The 19,136-nt window shown below is 43.3% G+C and overlaps 1 long non-coding RNA gene across 1 annotated transcript in view; it reads right to left on the bottom strand.

Moving 5' to 3' along the window:
* Positions 1–8,347: 8,347 nt before the first annotated feature.
* The window catches only part of LOC118082171 (uncharacterized), a 44,418-nt gene continuing 33,629 nt past the window's right edge, over positions 8,348–19,136 (bottom strand). Inside the window, exon 3 of the long non-coding RNA XR_004692200.2 lies at positions 8,348–9,283. This is a non-coding gene — a long non-coding RNA (uncharacterized LOC118082171). The remainder of the gene's footprint in view (positions 9,284–19,136) is intronic.

Raw genomic sequence — 19,136 nt, 5'->3', positions numbered from 1 at the left:
TATAGGAACCACTTATTTCTAATCAGACTTGAATCATTTCTATATTTTCAGAACAGGGCAGTGCATGAAGAGCTGAGACCATGGCACACAAACTGCTCAGTCGTCTAAGATTTGCAGTGAACTGCAATTGGTAGCAGACACGGGACCATTAGGGTGAGTGGGGCATTACTCACTATTCTCATTCTGCCCTTACCTAGCCTTCACTAGCCTTCCTTCCTACTTGCTAACTGCCCAGGAGCTGGCAATGCCTGTATCAGCTTCCTCCTCCTTATTCTTGGCATTGTCCATGTAGAACTCAGCATGTGGGGAGGCGAGCTAGACTAGAATTACAGTGGTACATTGCAAGACGAAATTAATTCGTTCCACGAGTCATTTCGTGTTGCGATAATTTCGTCTTGCGAAGCGCAGTTTCCCATAGGAATGCATTGAAATTTAATTCATGCGTACCTATGGGGGGGAGCACAAAAAAAGGTGCTGACTCACCCACCACGGCTGGAAGTTTTTCAGGGGGAAGCAGGAGGAGGGCCAGGGAGAGGCTCCTTCCCTCCTTCCCCAGCAGCTGGACCCTCGCGCCCAACCAGACAGACAGCCCATTCGTGCGTAGGCAGGCTGGCTTAAGGTGAGTGAGGGGGGATCCGGATGCTGTGGAAGCCAGGCGATGGCGGCAACAAAAGCGCAAGGCGGGCGGGCTCTCGGTCTGACTTTTTCCTCACAGCGCCCTGCTTCGTCTTGCGAGTCTGCAAAAAAAATTGCAAAACGTTTTCATTTTGCAATTTTTCATGCTGCGAGGTGTTCGTCTACCGAGGTAGCACTGTAGCTGAATCTGTCTATCATGGCTTTTGGCACCATCTACTGTTGGTCTCCAAGCCTTCCACCCTACCAGTCACTATGGGCAGCAACCGCATGGTGACCGCTTGAATCTCCTGTCAGACAACTGGCTGGACGTAGTTTTTGGATTGCCTGGATCTGTACCTCCTTCAACACATGTAGCCTCTACTCCCAGGCATGGATATCTAAAGAGACGTCCTTGGAGGGCAGTGGAGAAGTACACCCAAGACTGAATGATTTTTACTGGATTAATTTTATTGTTGTTGAAATATTTATACCTAGAGCAGTTTACAAAGAAGAAGAAGAAGAAGAAGAAGAAGAAGAAGAAGAAGAAGAAGAAGAAGAAGAAGAAGAAGAAGAAGAAGAAGAAGAAGAAGAAGAAGAAGAAGAAGAAGAAGATGATTCACCTGAAAATTCCTGACCATGAGTAAGAGCTGCTTTCTTTTTAATGAAACATAATGCCAGCACGTTCTGGTAATAAGGCTATCCTATCCAAATCTCACTTCATCATCTTCCAAACATATGAAGAGCCCTGCTGAGTCAGGCCAATGGCACATTGAGTCCAGCATCCTTCTTTTCACAGTGGCCAACCAAACGCCTGTGGAAAGGCTGCAAGCAGGACCTGAGCCAAACAGCACTCTCCTCACCCGCAATTCCCTGGTATTCAGAGGCTTACTGCCTCCAGGCAGTGGAGGTTTTAGGATGATACATGTCTCTTCTAGAATTACCACATCATTCACAAACATCTCAATCCTTCACCAAGTGATTATCAGGAAAGGCATCTGGGTTGGCGCTGTGGTTAAACCACAGAGCCTAGGGCTTGCTGATCAGAAGGTCGGCGGTTCGAATCCCTGTGACGGGGTGAGCTCCCGTTGCTTGGTCCCAGCTCCTGCCAACCTAGCAGTTCGAAAGCACGTCAAAATGCAAGTAGATAAATAGGAACCGCTACAGCGGGAAGGTAAACGGCGTTTCCGTGTGCTGCTCTGGTTTGCCAGAAGCGGCTTTGTCATGCTGGCCACATGACCTGGAAGCTGTACGCTGGCTCCCTCGGCCAATAATGCGAGATGAGCGCGCAACCCCAGAGTCGGTCACGACTGGACCTAATGGTCAGGGGGCCCTTTACCCTTTACCTTTTATGTGTGTTTATTCATTATTTTTACAACTCAATTTCTTGCTGTGTTTTCGTGATTTTTGTTTCAGTTGCTTTTAGATATTTTGTAACAACACATACACACACACAGACACAGAAAGCAGGATGAGAAGCAGCTGTATGATAAATATATCATACATAGTACACACAGGCTTCCCTTCCAAAGCTTGCCACTCCTACAGTGCAATTTTACATTTATGTTATGGGGAAAGGGCTTTGGCCCAGTGGTAGAGCATCTACTTTGCACGCAAAGGGTCCCTGGTTCAATCATCAGCATCTCCAAGTAGGGCTGGGAAGGGTTTCGGCCTGAATCCCTGGAGAGATGCTCCTGGTCAATATAGACAATACTGAGCTAGATGGACCAAAGGCAGTGGTGCAACTTCCCATGTTCCTATGCTTATCACACAGCTTCTCCTATTCTATGTTGGGTATATTGTAGGAGAATAACATAACCTACTTCATTAATTTTCAGTGGTGCCCCCTCTCTTTCAGGAGTGAATTTTCACACTCCTGTAGCACTGCATTGCTCAGTGACAGCATGATCCTTAAGCAGTAGAAAGAGGAAGCCACTAAATGGCCAAATCCACAAATGATGGGAGTTCTGGGAGCGGCATGAACAACAAAATGCCACACACACACCAAATACCAAAGGAAAATGATTAGTGCCACAGCGGCGGAGGTCTAGAAGATTATTCTTGCCTCTCTGTTCTTTTCTTTAATTCCCCAATCCATATGTGATGTAACAGAGCAGCCAGGGACAGGGAAGACCCAGATTCAAATATCTACTTGGCCATGAAGCTTACTGAGTGACCTTGAGTCTGCTTGCTAGATTGTAAGTTAGAGCAGAGTGAGAAGAAGTTATTGTTTTTCTATTGTTGTTGTTGTTGTTGTTATTACAAGCTAGCTGCATGCTTGAACGCTTCTTTAAAAATTCAAACTGAGACATTAAGCCACCACGACTGATTATTCATTTGCTGTGATTCATGAAGCTGTGCAACTTTTCAGTTCTTCCCTGACCTTGAGCTCATGGGACGCATTAGGCGAAAGATGCAGTCCAGCAAGTTAGCAGGTAAGGTTGAGGTTACAGGACCATGGAGAGCTCCAGGTGAGCAACTTGCTCTATCAAGGCCTGGTGTCCAAATGAAAGGAGTCCCTTCGCCATTCTCAATGCAAATTAACCCTCCCAGGCCTTACCTTTTTCCAGGACAGTGGTGAGATTAAAGCAGCTGGGGGATTTTTCTACCCCCTGAGACCCAAATCTAACAGGGTGGGGTGAGGGGCGGACTCGTGCCACTGGCCGTGGGCAGAGTAGGCAGTGGGCAAGGCCTGGGCTGTTGGTGGGAGGGACCATTCCCACATATATTCATATTCATTCACATATGATCATGACAAACATACACACACATTCATCCTCCCTTCTACATGTGCCATCCTCCCATCACAACTATGTTTATACCCCAGCCCACCTGACAGCTGTTTCCAGGCTTGGGGACTATATAGACTTGAAGGGAGTGAAAGGCAGGATGCAGCAAAATTTGGTAATGAGGGTAATTCAACCAGGGGGCTTGGATACTGGCACAGGCCATTCTGAGAGCATCAGGGGCCATAAGTGGCTATCAGCCATAGGTTTTCCAAACATTATTTAAAGGGTCAAGCTCTTGGCCTAGCACCCAATACTCCTGTCCATTAATTCTTTCCTGGCTTAGTACCTGTGCTGATGATTCAGTGATAGGGAGCATGGCAGCCCAGACAGAAGTATCCTGGCTGACTGTGGCTGGTTCTAGGCCTTACCCTTCTACATGCTTGGTTATATTATGTTCAACAATATTATCCAAAACTTTTCTTGGGAAACAGTGGACTCAGCTATACAGCTGAAAATAAAATGTTTTGAATGTGTTGTAATGTGCAATAAGCAATTGTGACACTAGATGGCGGTGGCGAGCTATAGCAAATTCAATGCATTTTTCAAACCTTTTTTTTAAAAAGGATTTTCACCACGTTTTTTACGATCCCACCAGTGTGCAAAAATATCTTGTGGTTTTAAAGCTTTTCCTCATTATCTTGCCAAGAATATGTATTATTAATAATAATTAAATTTGTATATCACCCTTCATCCATATTGTAATGAATTTGTTGTTGCTTAAGTCAAATCCTAAGCCTCAAACTGAAAATGGCTTCTAGACTCAAACTTTAGATATATAGATGTCACCATTCAAACATTTCATTGGTTCTTGTCCTTTGATCTACAGCAAGAGAGCCAGGCAGGACAACCCTATCCTTTGAAGTACTTCCCATCAAATTCAATGGGACTTTTTTGCAGGCAAGTGAGCTTAGGAGTGCTGCCTCACTCATTCATTTTGATGCTACTAAGATGAGTGCTCTGCATATCTTTCCCATATGCTCATCAGATTATGTAATCAAAATGAGGATCTCATTCCCTTTCTTCACTATTATTTTGCTCATTTTGAAATTGAAAGTGACACTGCCAAGTAATTTAGGCCTCACAAAAATATATATAATAAAGTTAAGAGCTTAAAGATCCTAATAGGATCAAAAATGCTTTCATAACATTGTAATAAAAATGTCAGAGAAAATGAGAGCTAAGTAAAATTGATTCAGATATTTGCCTCACATATCAAAAACCTTGTAAATTCTGATCATGAGCAAACTGTTGTATACAAAGTTCCCAACATTCAGAAGCCTCATCCAGCAGACACTATTATATACGATAGATCTTGTATTATTTATTAGTAGACAGGGAAAGAATCCACTATATATTTTGGAAAGTGGTTGGTTTGTCTGATCTCTATGCACCAGATACTTCTTGAGATATTGTCACCTACTTGGTATAATGGTTCCAGAGATGGAGGAGGTAGCTGTCATCTATGTTTGGCTACCAGATGCCATTTCAAATCAAGATGGTGGCATGAATCTAAACCTCACTGATTCAGATGCCTCTGGAGATATCATCACCCAATTTGCTGTGATGATTCCCAAAACTGAAAAGCGAATTTTAGCCTATTTATTTGGATACCTTCAGGTGCTATTTTGAACTCAGATGGTGGACCACACCATTCAAAACTGTTCAGATGTTGATGCCTTTGAAATCATCACCCAATTTGGCATAGTGTTGTCCTACCTATGTGGCATGAAAGTTCCAACCTGCACCAATTTAGATATCTCCGAAGATGCCATTGCCCAATTTGGTGTAATGGTTCCTGAGAATGAGGAGTGGATTTTTGTTTATGTTTGGATACTGTCAGATGCCATTTTGAAGTAAAATGACCAACAGAACCATTTCAGGCTGCAATGATTTTAACCAAATTTGGCAGGAAAAATTGTAGGGCTGAACAAAACCAGGTCAACCTAGGCGGATCCAGTAGGCAGAACCATCTATTTCAGGCACCCCCAAACTTCGGCCCTCCAGATGTTTTGGACTACAATCCCCATCATCCCTGACCACTGGTCCTGCTAGCTAGGGATCATGGGAGTTGCAGGCCAAAACATATGGAGGGCCGCAGTTTGGGGATGCCTGATCTATTCTCTCCTCCTTTGGTGCCTCCAGGATCTAGGTCATGGGTAGGCAAACTAAGGCCCGGGGGCCGGATCCAGCACAATCGCCTTCTAAATCCAGCCTGCAGATGGTCCGGGAATCAGTGTGTTTTTACATGAGTAGAATGTGTCCTTTTATTTAAAATGCATCTGGGTTATTTGTGGGGCATAGGAATTCATTCATATATATTTTTCAAAATATAATCCGTGTCCGTGTCCGCCCCCCCCCCCAGGTCTGAGGGACAGTGGACCCAAGCACGGCTGAAAAAGTTTGCTGACCCCTGATCTAGGTGGAGGGGGAGATGACTCTGCCTCCTGAAAGGTGACAAAATGCCCCCCTTTTGAAAGGAAAGGCTGTTCCCAATGTCTGGTCACACTAGGGTAGGTGACATGGCACGCGCCGTGGAAGTATCAGAGAGAGGCTCTGAGAGCTGTGGAGAAGGAAGTGGCGATGGAGATGGAAGTAGGCCCACCACTCTCGTCATGGAGATAGGTGAGGCAAGAGAGCACATTCAGGGAGCCCTCCCAAGGTCCCCACTATCATTCTGGCAAAGAGCTCCACATCCCACAGGAGCCTTACCACAGGTTCTCAGTAAACCCTCCATCTGTATCATCCTGTCTTGACCAACCCATGACAGAGGGGAGTCTGGCATGGCAGCAGAGCACATGCAGCAGTGCAGGAGCCAACCACATAGGGTGGGGTCCCTCAGGCTGCAGGAGTCTGCTTTGCCCTTTTGAACCCCACCAAGGAAGTGCTGGCAAAGCAACACCCAGCAGGACTAAACCCTCCTGCCCTCTGCAGTGTGGTCATGAGGGGTGAAGAGAAGACACAGCATCTCCCTCCTCCACCACCTTCCTGACTCTTTGGGATATTTAAAGCCCTAATTAAACATTAGGGCCCCACCACCACCAAATTGATTCAGGTCTGGCTTCTGGTGCAATTCTCAGAGCTCCCTGGGAAGGGGGGTTGGTTGTTAAACCACTCGGGAAATTGTAGCTGTTTGCGCAGGAGACAGGAGCACCTGGCAATATTCAGCATCTTTAACATGCTGTCATTCCTGGGAATTTGGCAGTGGGGGGAGTCATGATTGTTTATGAAGTGGTGTGATCCTGCTTTAAATGTATAGTGCAGATAGGGCCAGAGAAAGGGGAAAGGGGAAAAAACAAAAAGAAGGGAAAGGAGGTTTAATCAGAAGTCCAAAAAATACTACTACTCTTCATGCTCTAATAGCCAATATACTGCCAGTCAGAACTCTATGTGATGCTATTGTGTCTTTACAGCCTCTGGAGTTCCATAGTTAATCTCCTAAAGTGTCTTGTCAATTGGGCTGTGATAAACTGTATGATTTTAGAGTGTCTCTTTTAGTTGCCATAGCACATCCACTAGCCTGGTTTGGACTGGAACTGAGCAAGTGACATCTTAAGCTGTATGGGTTCAACAGTGGGGTCTGCCACTGTCTCAGAGCAGACTAAAGAAAGATCTCGGCTCTCTAAACACTTCTTAAAATCTTGCATCAATGTTGTGAAGAGATCCCAGTGTATTCAATGAGCAAAATCTGCAGTCTGTTTCTTTACGTCAGCCTCCACCAACCTATCGTCCTTAAGATGTTCTGAACTACAACACTCATTGACCCCAGTCATCCCAGCCATGCCAGCTGGGACCGACACAAGTTGTAGTCCAAAGTGTGTGATGGGCACCAGGTTGGCAAAGAGTGTTCTACATAAATACATCACTCAGGTTTTCTTATCTAGTGTAGCTCCTTGCTTCCTATACACATGTAGATCATTTCATTGGCAAGAGTCTCAAACTGCACTTCTTGGTTCTTATCTTAACACTTCTTTAGAGTTTGCTGCCGACAGTGAACTGTAAGAAGAAAAAAACCCACAAGGATCTCATTTTCCACATGTTCACTTAACCATTGTGATATCATACTTATCTGTAAACATCGATAGGAGTGAGGTGGGGAAGCACTTGTAATTTCCCAAAAGATCACATTCTGTTATCTTTAATTAGGTTCTTATTCTTTGTCATTTCCCCCCTGTTCCCACAGCATGAAATTGTGTCAATCTGGAAAATGAATTGGTGTTCTAAATCACAAATGATAATAGGACAAGAGCTGGACATAATTCTCTTTTACATTTATCCTGGTTTCTTCTCCCTCCCCCCAACTTTTTTTTTATAAAAAAAATAGCACATAGCATGATATGATCTTCAGCCATTCTATGGCATGCTTTTCTTCTTTGACTACCACTGTAACTGAATGCCACCTAAAATGAAATGAAAAAAATTGCTGGGGGATAACATGGGACTATATGAAATGGTCAGACTATTTGTTCATCTCGCCCAAGACTGTCTAACTACTCTGTCTGGCAGCAGGTCTCTGGGGTCTCCAGCAAGAGATATTTTGCATCAATGGCTACTGGACCTTTTTTAAATGAGACATATGCCAAGGGTTGAACCTAGAACCCTTTCCATGCAAAGCATGGGATCTGCTATTAAGGTGTCCAAGTAAGTATCATTTTTCAGAACAACAACAAAAGCCCTGTCTCTACTTGGTACCTTCACTTGGGGGGGAGAGAAGTGGGGGTACCAAATACAACCCAAGTTGGGGAGAAGGCACACCAACTTTCCTTTATCACTCATGCTGTTTTCTGCAACATGACACCACAGCTGGTAAGCTGTTGAGTGCTTATGTGACCTAAGAGTTTGATTTTCTTTAATCTCAAAATAATGGCTTAGTTGAGGATATTAGGGGTTTTCATTTTGATTTTCTCACATATAGCCAGCCCAGGACTTTTTTTTTTTTTGCCTGAGGTACATTTGCAGATGGTGTCTCCCACTCCACTTCCAAGCAAAGATGCAGAATGTCCCGACACAGTCACATTAGTATGGCATCTGAGACCAAAAATCCTATAAGCACCTCTCCTCCTTCCCCCGGCTGTAAAAATACAGTAACTGTGAATTAAGTAAGCAACAATTGGCAGTCATTTCATAATATCCCAAATCGGCTATCTGAGTTGTTGCCTCATATTGTCCAATGGCAGATTTGGCACTGAAAGCAAGCCCAATTCATCTTACAGCAGTTTGCTCTAGTGAAGAAGCTTGCAGATAGGTCTGCCTAACGGAATTTTCTCAGAAAAATCTCAGAAGTGTGAATGAAGGCATGGATGCATCTACAAAATCCTGTTGAACTGAACATGGCTTCTCACATGTATAAACCTTGGCAGGTTTGAAGCCGCATCTTTGGACAGCAATGAATATTCCTGGCACTTTGCAATAAATAGCACTGCAATTTAGTGTTTCAAAGCCAGTTGAGATTAAGCGACAGCTTTATTAAGGGGCAAACCTCTTCTAGCTTACACAATGAGCAAATGGATCTTGGCAATCACTAATGCAAACAGGAGTGTGGCTGACATTTGTTTCAGGCAAAGCCAGTCCAAAGATTAACTATATGTCGCTGAAATACAATTAAAAAGAGAGTGATGCAAACCATCAAGATAAACATTATTCTTACTTTGCATCCTTCTGTCCAAGGCCCAGCTTTTATTAATGCTTTGACCATTGTGTGCCATGCAATCTTTGTTATTCAAAAGCTCCCTTTAGTGCCGGCAGGGTTTGGCCAATAACTTTGAATGATAACTAATGAGCAATCAAGGAAACAGATAATCTCAAATCATACCCAACCTTCAAAGTGGAGATAAGCTTGTGAGATAAGTTGACATCATCTGAATGTGGAACGTTGGTCAAGAGACCTGGAATGGGAGAAGGGAGGGAAATAAGAACTTTTCCAGAGCGATGGAAACACAACTCTTATGTTTGGGGCTCTAGGGGCACTGCCGTGGCTTTAGGACTCATCTGTTTTGCAGCTAGTGCTATCTGCCTGTGAATATGCTTGCTTGCCACTTGTTTAGCCTGTAAGTTTCAGGGATTGGTAGGGCTCCGAAGTGTGTGTGGCAGAGGCAGGGGACCAGGGGAGTGGCCCAGAAGAGGGGAGCTGTGATTTATCGGGTGTGATGTCAACCGTAAGGCAGGAGCCAGGGGAGGAGGGAGAGTCAGGGCAGACCGAGATAGATGAAGGAGAAGTCTCAGGTTGAGGGCATGCAAGCCATCAGGGGAGGGTATTTAAGCCATCACAGAGGTGGAGCTTCCCTGTTGCTGCAACTGCTCCATAGGGTCCAGACCTGTGGACAGCTGCCCAGAGGCTAGAAGCGCGTGTGCATGTTTATAGTAAGCACCTTGCTCCAGTGGCTCCCCTCACTGCCAATAAAGAGTTAACTATCAGATGTGTGTCTTATCTGGGGCAGGCTGTGATAGTAGGTCTGTAAAAAAGCATTTGCAAAAGGTATTAAGTGTCCAGTAGAAAACTGGCGAAGAAATAGAAAGCTGCTCTGGAATTTCCCATTACCAAAGGGAGTGGGAAATGAAACACTATTATTATTTATGAATAAGGCACATAACATTGAAGTGTTATTACCTTCACTAGGATGAAATTCTGACCTCTCATGTGCCTATAATAAAGCTCTTATTAATTTTAGTGTGGCCAATATCCAATCCTAAATCATTTCTTTATCATATGCATATTCTTTGTTCATAGAGTAGAGGACAATTTTCATGGTGTTCTGCTAAGACTATAAAGTTAATTAATTTATTATGGGCTGTCTTAAATTATTGTACCAAGGGATAGTATACGTGCATCTGTCAGCTGCTAAGCTACTCCCCAGTACTTTTTAATATTCATTCAGCAGTGCTTGACAGGTGAAGACAAGGGAAAACTTCCTCTTTGTGATCTGACTTAACTACACACACACACACACACGCGCCAAACAATCCAGCTATCCTGTACATGGAAACCTATTGAAATCAATTGCCTTAAATGTGCTTCTCTCTATGCTAGATAATGTGTAGTACTTCCTAATTCTCCTCACAGAAACATGATCTGCATCAGCAATGGAGCATGAAGATATGAGAGATGAAGAATGGGGCCAGTACTTCATGTTAGTTTCCATATTGATTTGATTTTACTTAACCTACCCATTAGTCAAAAATGTATTTAACTGGCTTGAAGTAGTTTGGGGAGGGAATCAATTTAAAATTATGACAATAAAACAATAAAATTATAACAATAAAACAATAAAAAAACAAACTAATCACTTATGAGATAATAACATTACAGCCTCGGTCTGCTTTCCAGTGACCTCCATAGGGTAGACCTTGTGTAAATCCATTCTAAGTGCTAATAACATTCTGAGCACATTGCAGGATAATTGCTGCAATCCTGTAAAAGACTTCCCAACACGCCTGCTCATTGAAATCCTCAGCACAATGGCTTGCAAGTAATTTTGAGTGTGTCAGGAGTGTGCACCATACTTGTAGCCAGACCAAAGATTTACATAAAGTGTCACTGGTGCCAACTAACACCTCCACATAGGTGCTAACTCTACAGATTGTACAAGTGCAATAGTATTTTTGAAGCCACTATGATCATGCAAATCTCACCATCACTTATTCAGCTCTCATGTCAAGGAACCATCACACACAAACAGTGTGTCTAAAGTGAACAGAGGCTATCCACAAGCTAACATTATTTCCTGTGAAACGCTCGCACCAAGGGTTATCTTCATTGGGCACATGCCAAGATTTACACCACTGCCAATCCCTGGAGGCGCCTAACCCTGCTCCTCTTCCTCCTTGCGGTCGCTACCTATTTTTCATGTGAGCGGGGAGCAAGAGCAGCAGTAAAATTCACACCTCATGACATCACTCTCTCTGAAATATGGTACAACTGAGCCCAGAGGGAGAGGCAAGCAGATTGGCAGCCAACAATAGGGATGAGGTGGTGGGACCATTCAGGCCAGAAAGCCCATCCACTGCAAACCTGAAATAAGCACTGTCCCTGTGGACTCCATAGGGAGGCCATTGTTAAAGATGAACCATCTAAAGTACCATTGATTTTACAGGGATGTATTTCCAAGTGTGCTTGAGAGAGCCAATCTGTACTTCCCTTATAGAAATCTAATCCCAGTCCTATGACAAGCACAAAGACACATTTTCACTCAGGTTGAGAATCTTGCCAGAATCTATTTAATTCCCGCTTGACTCATAAGCGAATAGGATAGAAAATCAACCCATATATGGCTGACCATATCTTCCTTATTGGATGGCAGGAATCATTTAATATATCATTTTCAAATAAATCACTCTGCTATGCCTAGCAGACCATGGTGAACGGGGTGAGGGGAATCCTTCCAATCTTGAAAATGTTAAAACTGCATCATTCAATCAAATTTTTTCACTCATCCAGTTGTTGAGCACATTTTGGAAACTCGGGCCCCAGCTAAGTTCTGCTTTGTGGAAGATGGGTGAGAAATAATTTAATCTGCTTGTGGCTGAGGCTAAAGCAAACGTATGGAGCCACATAGTCTTTGATCTGCTTTGAAAGCTATTAAATGTACCCCAGACTTAAGTTTCTGCCATAACTGCTGCCCACTTAACTATTGTGGATGCTTCTTTTTAATTCCCTAAAGGGGAAAAAAATCACTAATCATAGCTGGAAGATGTACACGAAGTAAACACAAGAAAGAAAGAAAGAAAGAAAGAAAGAAAGAAAGAAAGAAAGAAAGAAAGAAAGAAATTGATTCTATGTATTGTAATTGTCATCTCATATTTCTGAAGCTCTCCATCATCTAGAGCAGCAATGAGACCTGTCTGACCTTCCAGATACTGTCGGGAATTGGGACCACATCAGCTCCAGGCAGCATGGCCCATGATCAGAGATGATGGGAGTTTCTGTTGTTCTGTATTAAATCTGTATACCACCCTACACCTGTAGATCTCAGGGCGGTTCACAACATACAATTACAATGTAAAAAACACAAAATACATAATAAAAATAAGAAGAAAACAAACTAAAAATTCCCCTTCCCACAACACATTTTAAAGGGCATCGGATGTCAATCAGCCAAAGGCCTGGTTGAAGAGGAACATTTTTGCCTGGCGCCTAAAGGTGTATAATGAAGGCACCAGGTGAACCTCCCTGAGGATTGCATTCAAGAAACAGCAAGCCACTGCAGAAAAGGCCCATTCTTGCATTGCCACTCTCCAGACCTCTCATAGAGGAGGCACACAAAGAAGGGCTTCAGAGAGTGATCTCAGGGTCTGGGCAGGTTCCTATGGAGCATGGCAGTCCTAGAGGTATTGCGGTCTTAAGCCATTTAGGACTTGATAGGTCAAATCCAACACTTGGAGTCCAACAACATCTGGAGAGTCACAGGTTGCTTTCAGAGCTTCATGCTCACTAGCCTAAGTGAGAGAAGTTGCACCAAACTATATCTTCAAGTTTGGGTTGTATGGATATCTGATGAAGGGGTTAACAACAATACCCGAAATGTTCATAATATTTTTGCAGGAAGCATTTAATGTACATTGGAATTTTAACAGCTTAGAATTCTTGCTTAGTAGTTTGAACAAGTGTGCTGGAATAGTTTCATCCTTTGTTGCTAGGGTTAAGATGCCTTGTCTATAATCAACACAAATTAATGCTGTTCGGTTCCATGTTGTCTTGCTCTTTATATTGTTTATTGCTATGCTGTCAAATTTTGTGTTTGTATTCTCTTTTAACATTGTAAAGAACATCACACCATTCTTTTCTGAGCTCGTTCAAATGAATTTATTCTTTGTTATGAGTAAGATTCCACTAATAGAATATCAGCATCAACAATGCAGAGGCTTTCTTGACATCTGTTGAGTCTGAATCAGAGGACTGAGAGACAACGGGTGTCACTGGAGATCTCCATTGTCATTACCCATTTGGACATAGCAATAGCACTGCCAGGGCTTAGGTCAGTTCAGCCATACTGGCTGTATTTTTAATAGCTCTTTAGTTCACTAGGACTCATTCTTTGCCCTTTGTGATTTTGCCTGGCAATTGTAAGCCAGTAGAAAAATGATTTATTAGCTACCAGTACTGGAGATATGAAGCTCATGCATCACTTTATGCTGATGTTTTCTGTTTTTCTTTTAATTTATGATGCCTCCAAAGTAGAGGTTGTTTTCATAGTTCTGAAGATACAGCGAGCTCAGGTGGCTTTTCCCTATCATTGTATATCACATCCACACCATATATTTAAAGCACTCTTATACCACTTTAAAAGTTGTGACACACACACACACACACACACCCAAAGCACCCTGGGAACTGTAGTTCTGTGACAGGTCTCCTAACTCCTCTCAGGATGAACAAGATACTTTGGGGGCAGCCATGACTATTAAGGTAGTATGATTACTTTAAATGGATGTTGTGGATGTGATCACAGAAAACCACAGTACTGTCGATAGTTCTATGGCCCTCCAAAGTTTCGAAGCATGGGGAGTCCCCCCAAAATTATAACTTGGCAGAATATTTGGATTATTTGATATGTATATGTATAATGTGGAACATTTGATGTGATTGGATTGGATTGTTAAAACGGAAAATTTAATAAAAATGATTTTTTTTAATAAAAAAAAAGATAGTTCTATGGCTTTATTCTGACCATGTTTCCTTTCTGTGGTCATATCCATACTTACAGATTTTTAAATCCCTAGAACTGCGTGGTCCACATATGCACACACACAGCAAAGCTACACACCATATCTTGCAATCACAGTGCTACACCACTCTTCCGAAAATTGCATGTGGTGTGTTCCATTATGCATGTATAGCATGGGCATAGTCAGGGGGTGCAGGGGGAAGCTGCCCCCCATCAAAGAAAAAAAATACTTAACTAACTGACCAATCACATTGCTGATAACACGGTTCTGCCCCCCCACCCCCAACATAAAGCCTGCCTCCCCAAATAAATTCTGGCTATGCCCAAGGTGTTGACACCCACCAATCTCTCTCTCTCTCTTTCTCCCTAATTTTCTGTGGGTGCAATCTCCTGAGAGATGCTCCCTTATTACCCAGCATTCCCAGTCATAGCCTGAGTAGTAACAAGAGAAGCACAGAGGAGCTGTTACGTTTCCAGCTTCCCCTGTATCTTTTAGGCTCAATCTTGCCAGTGAGGGAAGGTGTCCAATTTATTTTTCCATCAGCAGTTGTGTGGTCCAACACACAGCTTCTCAGAGGGAGGGAGGACATCCCCAGCAACCTTCAGCTTCCACCTCTCCTACTTCCATAATAGGAGACATTTGGATCGGTGAAAAGTGTGTCCTAGCTGGTAATACTTTCCTGCCGCACCCTACTGTATCTCTATATTTGAATCTGTGAAAATAAGGAACAGCAAGAGGAAAAGAAGAAACATGATAGTCAGAGGGCTCTGTTTAATTTTGTTGGAATGCCGTGGAACTGGGAGAATTTCCCTGTGGTCTTTGTTGAACCTTGATTATAGCATTCAGACTCCATACAGTGACTTGAGCGGTTTTCTACAAGATTTTATTCAGCTCCTTGGCGTGACTCCTAACCAGGGATCTACAAACATGTCTCAATCTGTTCTTATATTCATTTGCACATTCATGTGGTATTTTCTGTTCTGCTGCAATAGATTTCATTTGCACAGCTCTGTGTTCTGTTTTGCCATCCGCAGATATAGAAATATACATATTGTAACTTATTCTTTACTAGTAGACAATCGACCTGCATATCTCGGGCATCAACAGATACTTACAAATCAATTACCTTCCCTGTGTGCTCCTTTTCAAAGTTAATGGATTTCCAGAGGGGAAGCCCAGCTAGTCTTTTGCAGCAAAACAACCAACAACACTGTGACACCTTAAAGACAAAGTTAATGAAGTGGCCAATGGCCTTTCCCCAAGCCACCCCTGGGCTGCAAACCTAATTATGTCATCGGGAATTCAAGTTCTGTTGAATTTAGGCTTACTCCCTGGCAGTGGCATAGCATGGGTTGATAGCACCCAGGGGGTGGGAGGGAAGGAGGGAAACGGATGGAGTAGACATGTGCATTCAATGGTCTAATGGTGTCTGCATCACCCAGGAGATTGTAGCTGCAGAGAGAAGAAAAGAAGAGTCATTCTGTTGTATAGAGAGGTCACTTCCTGCTTTGCATGAAGAAGCCGTTTTCAACCGAGCCCAGCAATGGAGGTGTGCAACTTGTATTGAGGCAGCCTCAGGTGTTGACATTTTCTTCCCCTAAGAATTTTGCACTCATGGCAACCATCCCTGTACCCCCCCCCCCGACACACTATGCCACTTCTCCCTGATAAGTGGGATTGCAGCCACTCTTGCCACCTTGGGTTATGTTCACACACACTGCTGCATTTCCCAGTGTCTTTCTCCTGCCATTATTCACACCAGAGCAGGTGCAGGGATGTCTTTACTCAGCAATTTCTTTCATCGCACTGAGTAAAGCTTTGTAAAGCTGAGTAAAGATCTGTTCAGGGCACAACGGGAACCATGGCTTCTGTTTTCAAATCAGATGAAAGCTGGCTTCAAGAAAAAAATGCATCAAAGAGGAGTATTTCCCTTAAAGATATGGGACACATCTGGAACTGTGTACCCTTCTTCTTCTTCTTTAGCAATCATGTCTTCTTCTTTGACAATCACACGTTCATTGTCTTCCATGAACACGGTCTTAACAGTGTATCCGTAGGTGACTGTGGAGGCCGATTTTGGATTCACATGTCCTTCCACAGGGGACATAGATTTCCGGGCAGGAGTTGATCATGGTGAGGGTTCTCCAATTGAAGCACTCGCAGGCCAGTGTTTCCCAATTGTCGGTGTTAATACTACATTGTTTTAGATTTGCCTTGAGTCTTTAAACCTCTTTTGTTGTGTACACACTGGAGCTGCAGTAAATGCTAATGTGAATATACCCTTGATTTCACATTCAGTGTGAATATACCCTTGATTTCACATTCAGTCATCCTATCTCATTTCCTTCGCTCAGACATCAGGGAAGGACAGAAGAAACCACCAGTGGAGTGGGGTGGAGGAAATGAATTTTAAATTCAATCTTGCCTTTAAAATGAATATTTAGGGTGGTCACAAATGGATAGTCAAATTCACCTCTTCAGGCCTGTCAGTGGCAACTCTGCACAACAATTTCTGCTTCTGCAATGGGACTTTTCCCTTTCTCCTCTGGCACATACTCCCAGATGGTCCAGAGCCATCCAAGGCGCTCCCATAGGGAATGTGATGTCTGACTGTTCTTAGAACAACTAAATTGATCACTTCTTCCCCCATTTCTGAAAGAGGATGGTGAGGGGTGCAAAAACTTCAAAAAAGAAAAGAGGCACCTCTGTACATCAGTGAATATGTTAACAACATCGGCTGGAGCCTCCTTACATGGCCATTGCTCCGCGCCACCGATTGGCTGATTTAAACAGGGGCTTGGTGGGAGCCTTGCAGCCTTGACAGCCAGCCCAGGAGATGGAGCAAATGGCCAGCATCCATAGTGTTGCTTCGGAGGCTGGCGGTGCCCATGCCGGGTCGCAAAAGCTGTCCACCAACATGACTGGTGAGCAGTCATTGCAAAGCAGTTTACATATCTATTCATGTATAAAAGTGTGCATGTTGTTGTTGTTTTTTAAATGTTATCTATAGAGAACTAAGACTGACAGCTTTCATAGCAGGTGTCTATGCTGCAAGCAGCAAGCAGAAGGAAATTCTCTTGATAGTCTGTTTTCTTCTTCTTCTTCTTTTCTTTTTTCTTTTTGAAATGAATAATCCCATAAACCAACAACCCAGCGTAAGAAACTTACAAGACAGTTTACAGGTTGTATACCGCATAGCAGTCTGTGACCGCAGTAACAGGTCAATAACAAGCCACCACATGTGAGGCTGTATATAGAGTAGTCAGAGCAATTTACAAGGAGGCAGACAAAGCATATCAAACGCATCAGGACAGATAATCCCTCCAAAAAGAGCTCTGAAGATTAGGCGGTTTACATTCTCCTGCACTGGAGTTCACATATGAAATAAAAGGAAACCAATCAGGTGCCAAAAGTGCCTTGTGTTATGTCACCTCTGGAACGTTTACATCTCTTGTGTGAGCTTATCAACTAATGCCAAATCCCAAACTCGACCACATCTTAATGTGCACTCCCCTGCAGCTTCCCAGTGGCGATTGATCTCCATTTGGGCAGCTGCTACTAAGTTAGTTATCCAGCTTTAATATGCTACGGACTTGTTTTGCCCACAAAATAAAGACAGCAAGGCCAAAGATGGTTCAACCTCCAGCTCCAAATGAAAAATATCTGAAATACCTGTGAAGACCAGAACTGGTTCACTCCTGAGCATTCCCACCTGAGGTGAATAAGCATACCTGGGGTCGGACACCCCCTCCAGATTATGGTGACAGCTAAATCAGATCAGTGCCATCTTTGCACCAGCTTGAGCACAGATTCTTCCATCTTAGCTAACACAGATTTATTGCATGGAACTCTCCACATCATAGCTGCCAAGTTATCCCTTTTTTAAAGGGATTTTCCCTTATGCTGAATAGGCTTCCTCGTGAGAAAAGGGAAAACTTGGCAGCTATGCTCCACATTGCCTTTCAATCTCCATCAAGAATTGCACCCCTAAAGTCCATTTTCCACAGATGTTTTAAACCTCCCCTCTCACCATACAGGTGGTCAGTCATCATTTTATACACACCTGTTACTCCTTTTGTCATTCCAGAGCTAGTCTCATACAGTTTCTCAAATAGGATTGGTGAGCACATTGTACCTAGGGTTGCCAGACTCAACAGAGGACAGGACTCCTGTGCCTTTAATTGCCCTGCTCTCTTTTGAGTCTGGAAACCTTAAAGAGAAACCAGCAGACCCTTTGTTTAATTTCCAAGCAAAGGGTCTGCTGGTTTCTCTTTAAGGCTTCTAGACTCAAAAGAGAGCAGGGCAATTAAAGGCACAGAAGTCCTGTCCTCTGTTGAGTCTGGCAACCCTAAATGTACCATATGCTTGAGACAACATGGTCATGAAAGACTGTGTTCACGCCTTCTGAAACCAATCCTGATTGTGATCCCCCAGCTAAATCTCCAGTTCTTGCAACATTAAAGGTCTGCCCCTAGTAAAGAAGTCCTGCAATATACAGTATAGAGAGAAAGGAGAAGTTCTGGGTGCCGAGATCCAATTTTGGGGCAAGTGCTCTTTAGTGAGAAAACCCCTGCGGAGATTTAAAAGCACAAAACATGCAGCAGAGTAAAGCATGGAAATATAGGCTGCAAAACCTTAAAATGTGCCCTTAAAAGTGAGTTTCAAAATGTCTCCTTAAAAACTTCTTTCCAAAGTTTCTTACTTCTCCCAGTATGGAAAAGAGCACACATTTGGTAAGTTTGAAATTGAAATGGTTTACTTACAAATTTACAAACTCTCCAAAGGTCAGATTCATGTGCTTCAGAAAAGATTGCACAGGCAGTAAAACTTAGCTTAGTTACAAAGCAATCAGAGTTCCTAAATTATTGGTATAGATCCAGGAACTCAAGAGTGCTTGTGCGAGCCATGTGGTCTGAGCTGCAGCAATTAGCTCAAACCTCTTCACATGTTGAGCTTCTCAAGTAGACTTAGGGGTTGAACAAAGTCTTGATTACATAGTTCCTCCCAAGCTGAGAGAAAGTGGGCATAACTAAGCCAGGCAGGACAGCTTACTCTATGGTATTAACCCCTTCATGC

Source organism: Zootoca vivipara, chromosome 3, assembly GCF_963506605.1.
Source record: "Zootoca vivipara chromosome 3, rZooViv1.1, whole genome shotgun sequence".
Lineage (NCBI taxonomy): Eukaryota > Metazoa > Chordata > Lepidosauria > Squamata > Lacertidae > Zootoca > Zootoca vivipara.
Note: the sequence above shows the minus strand (reverse complement) of the source record. Positions and strands in the feature narration are given on the sequence as shown.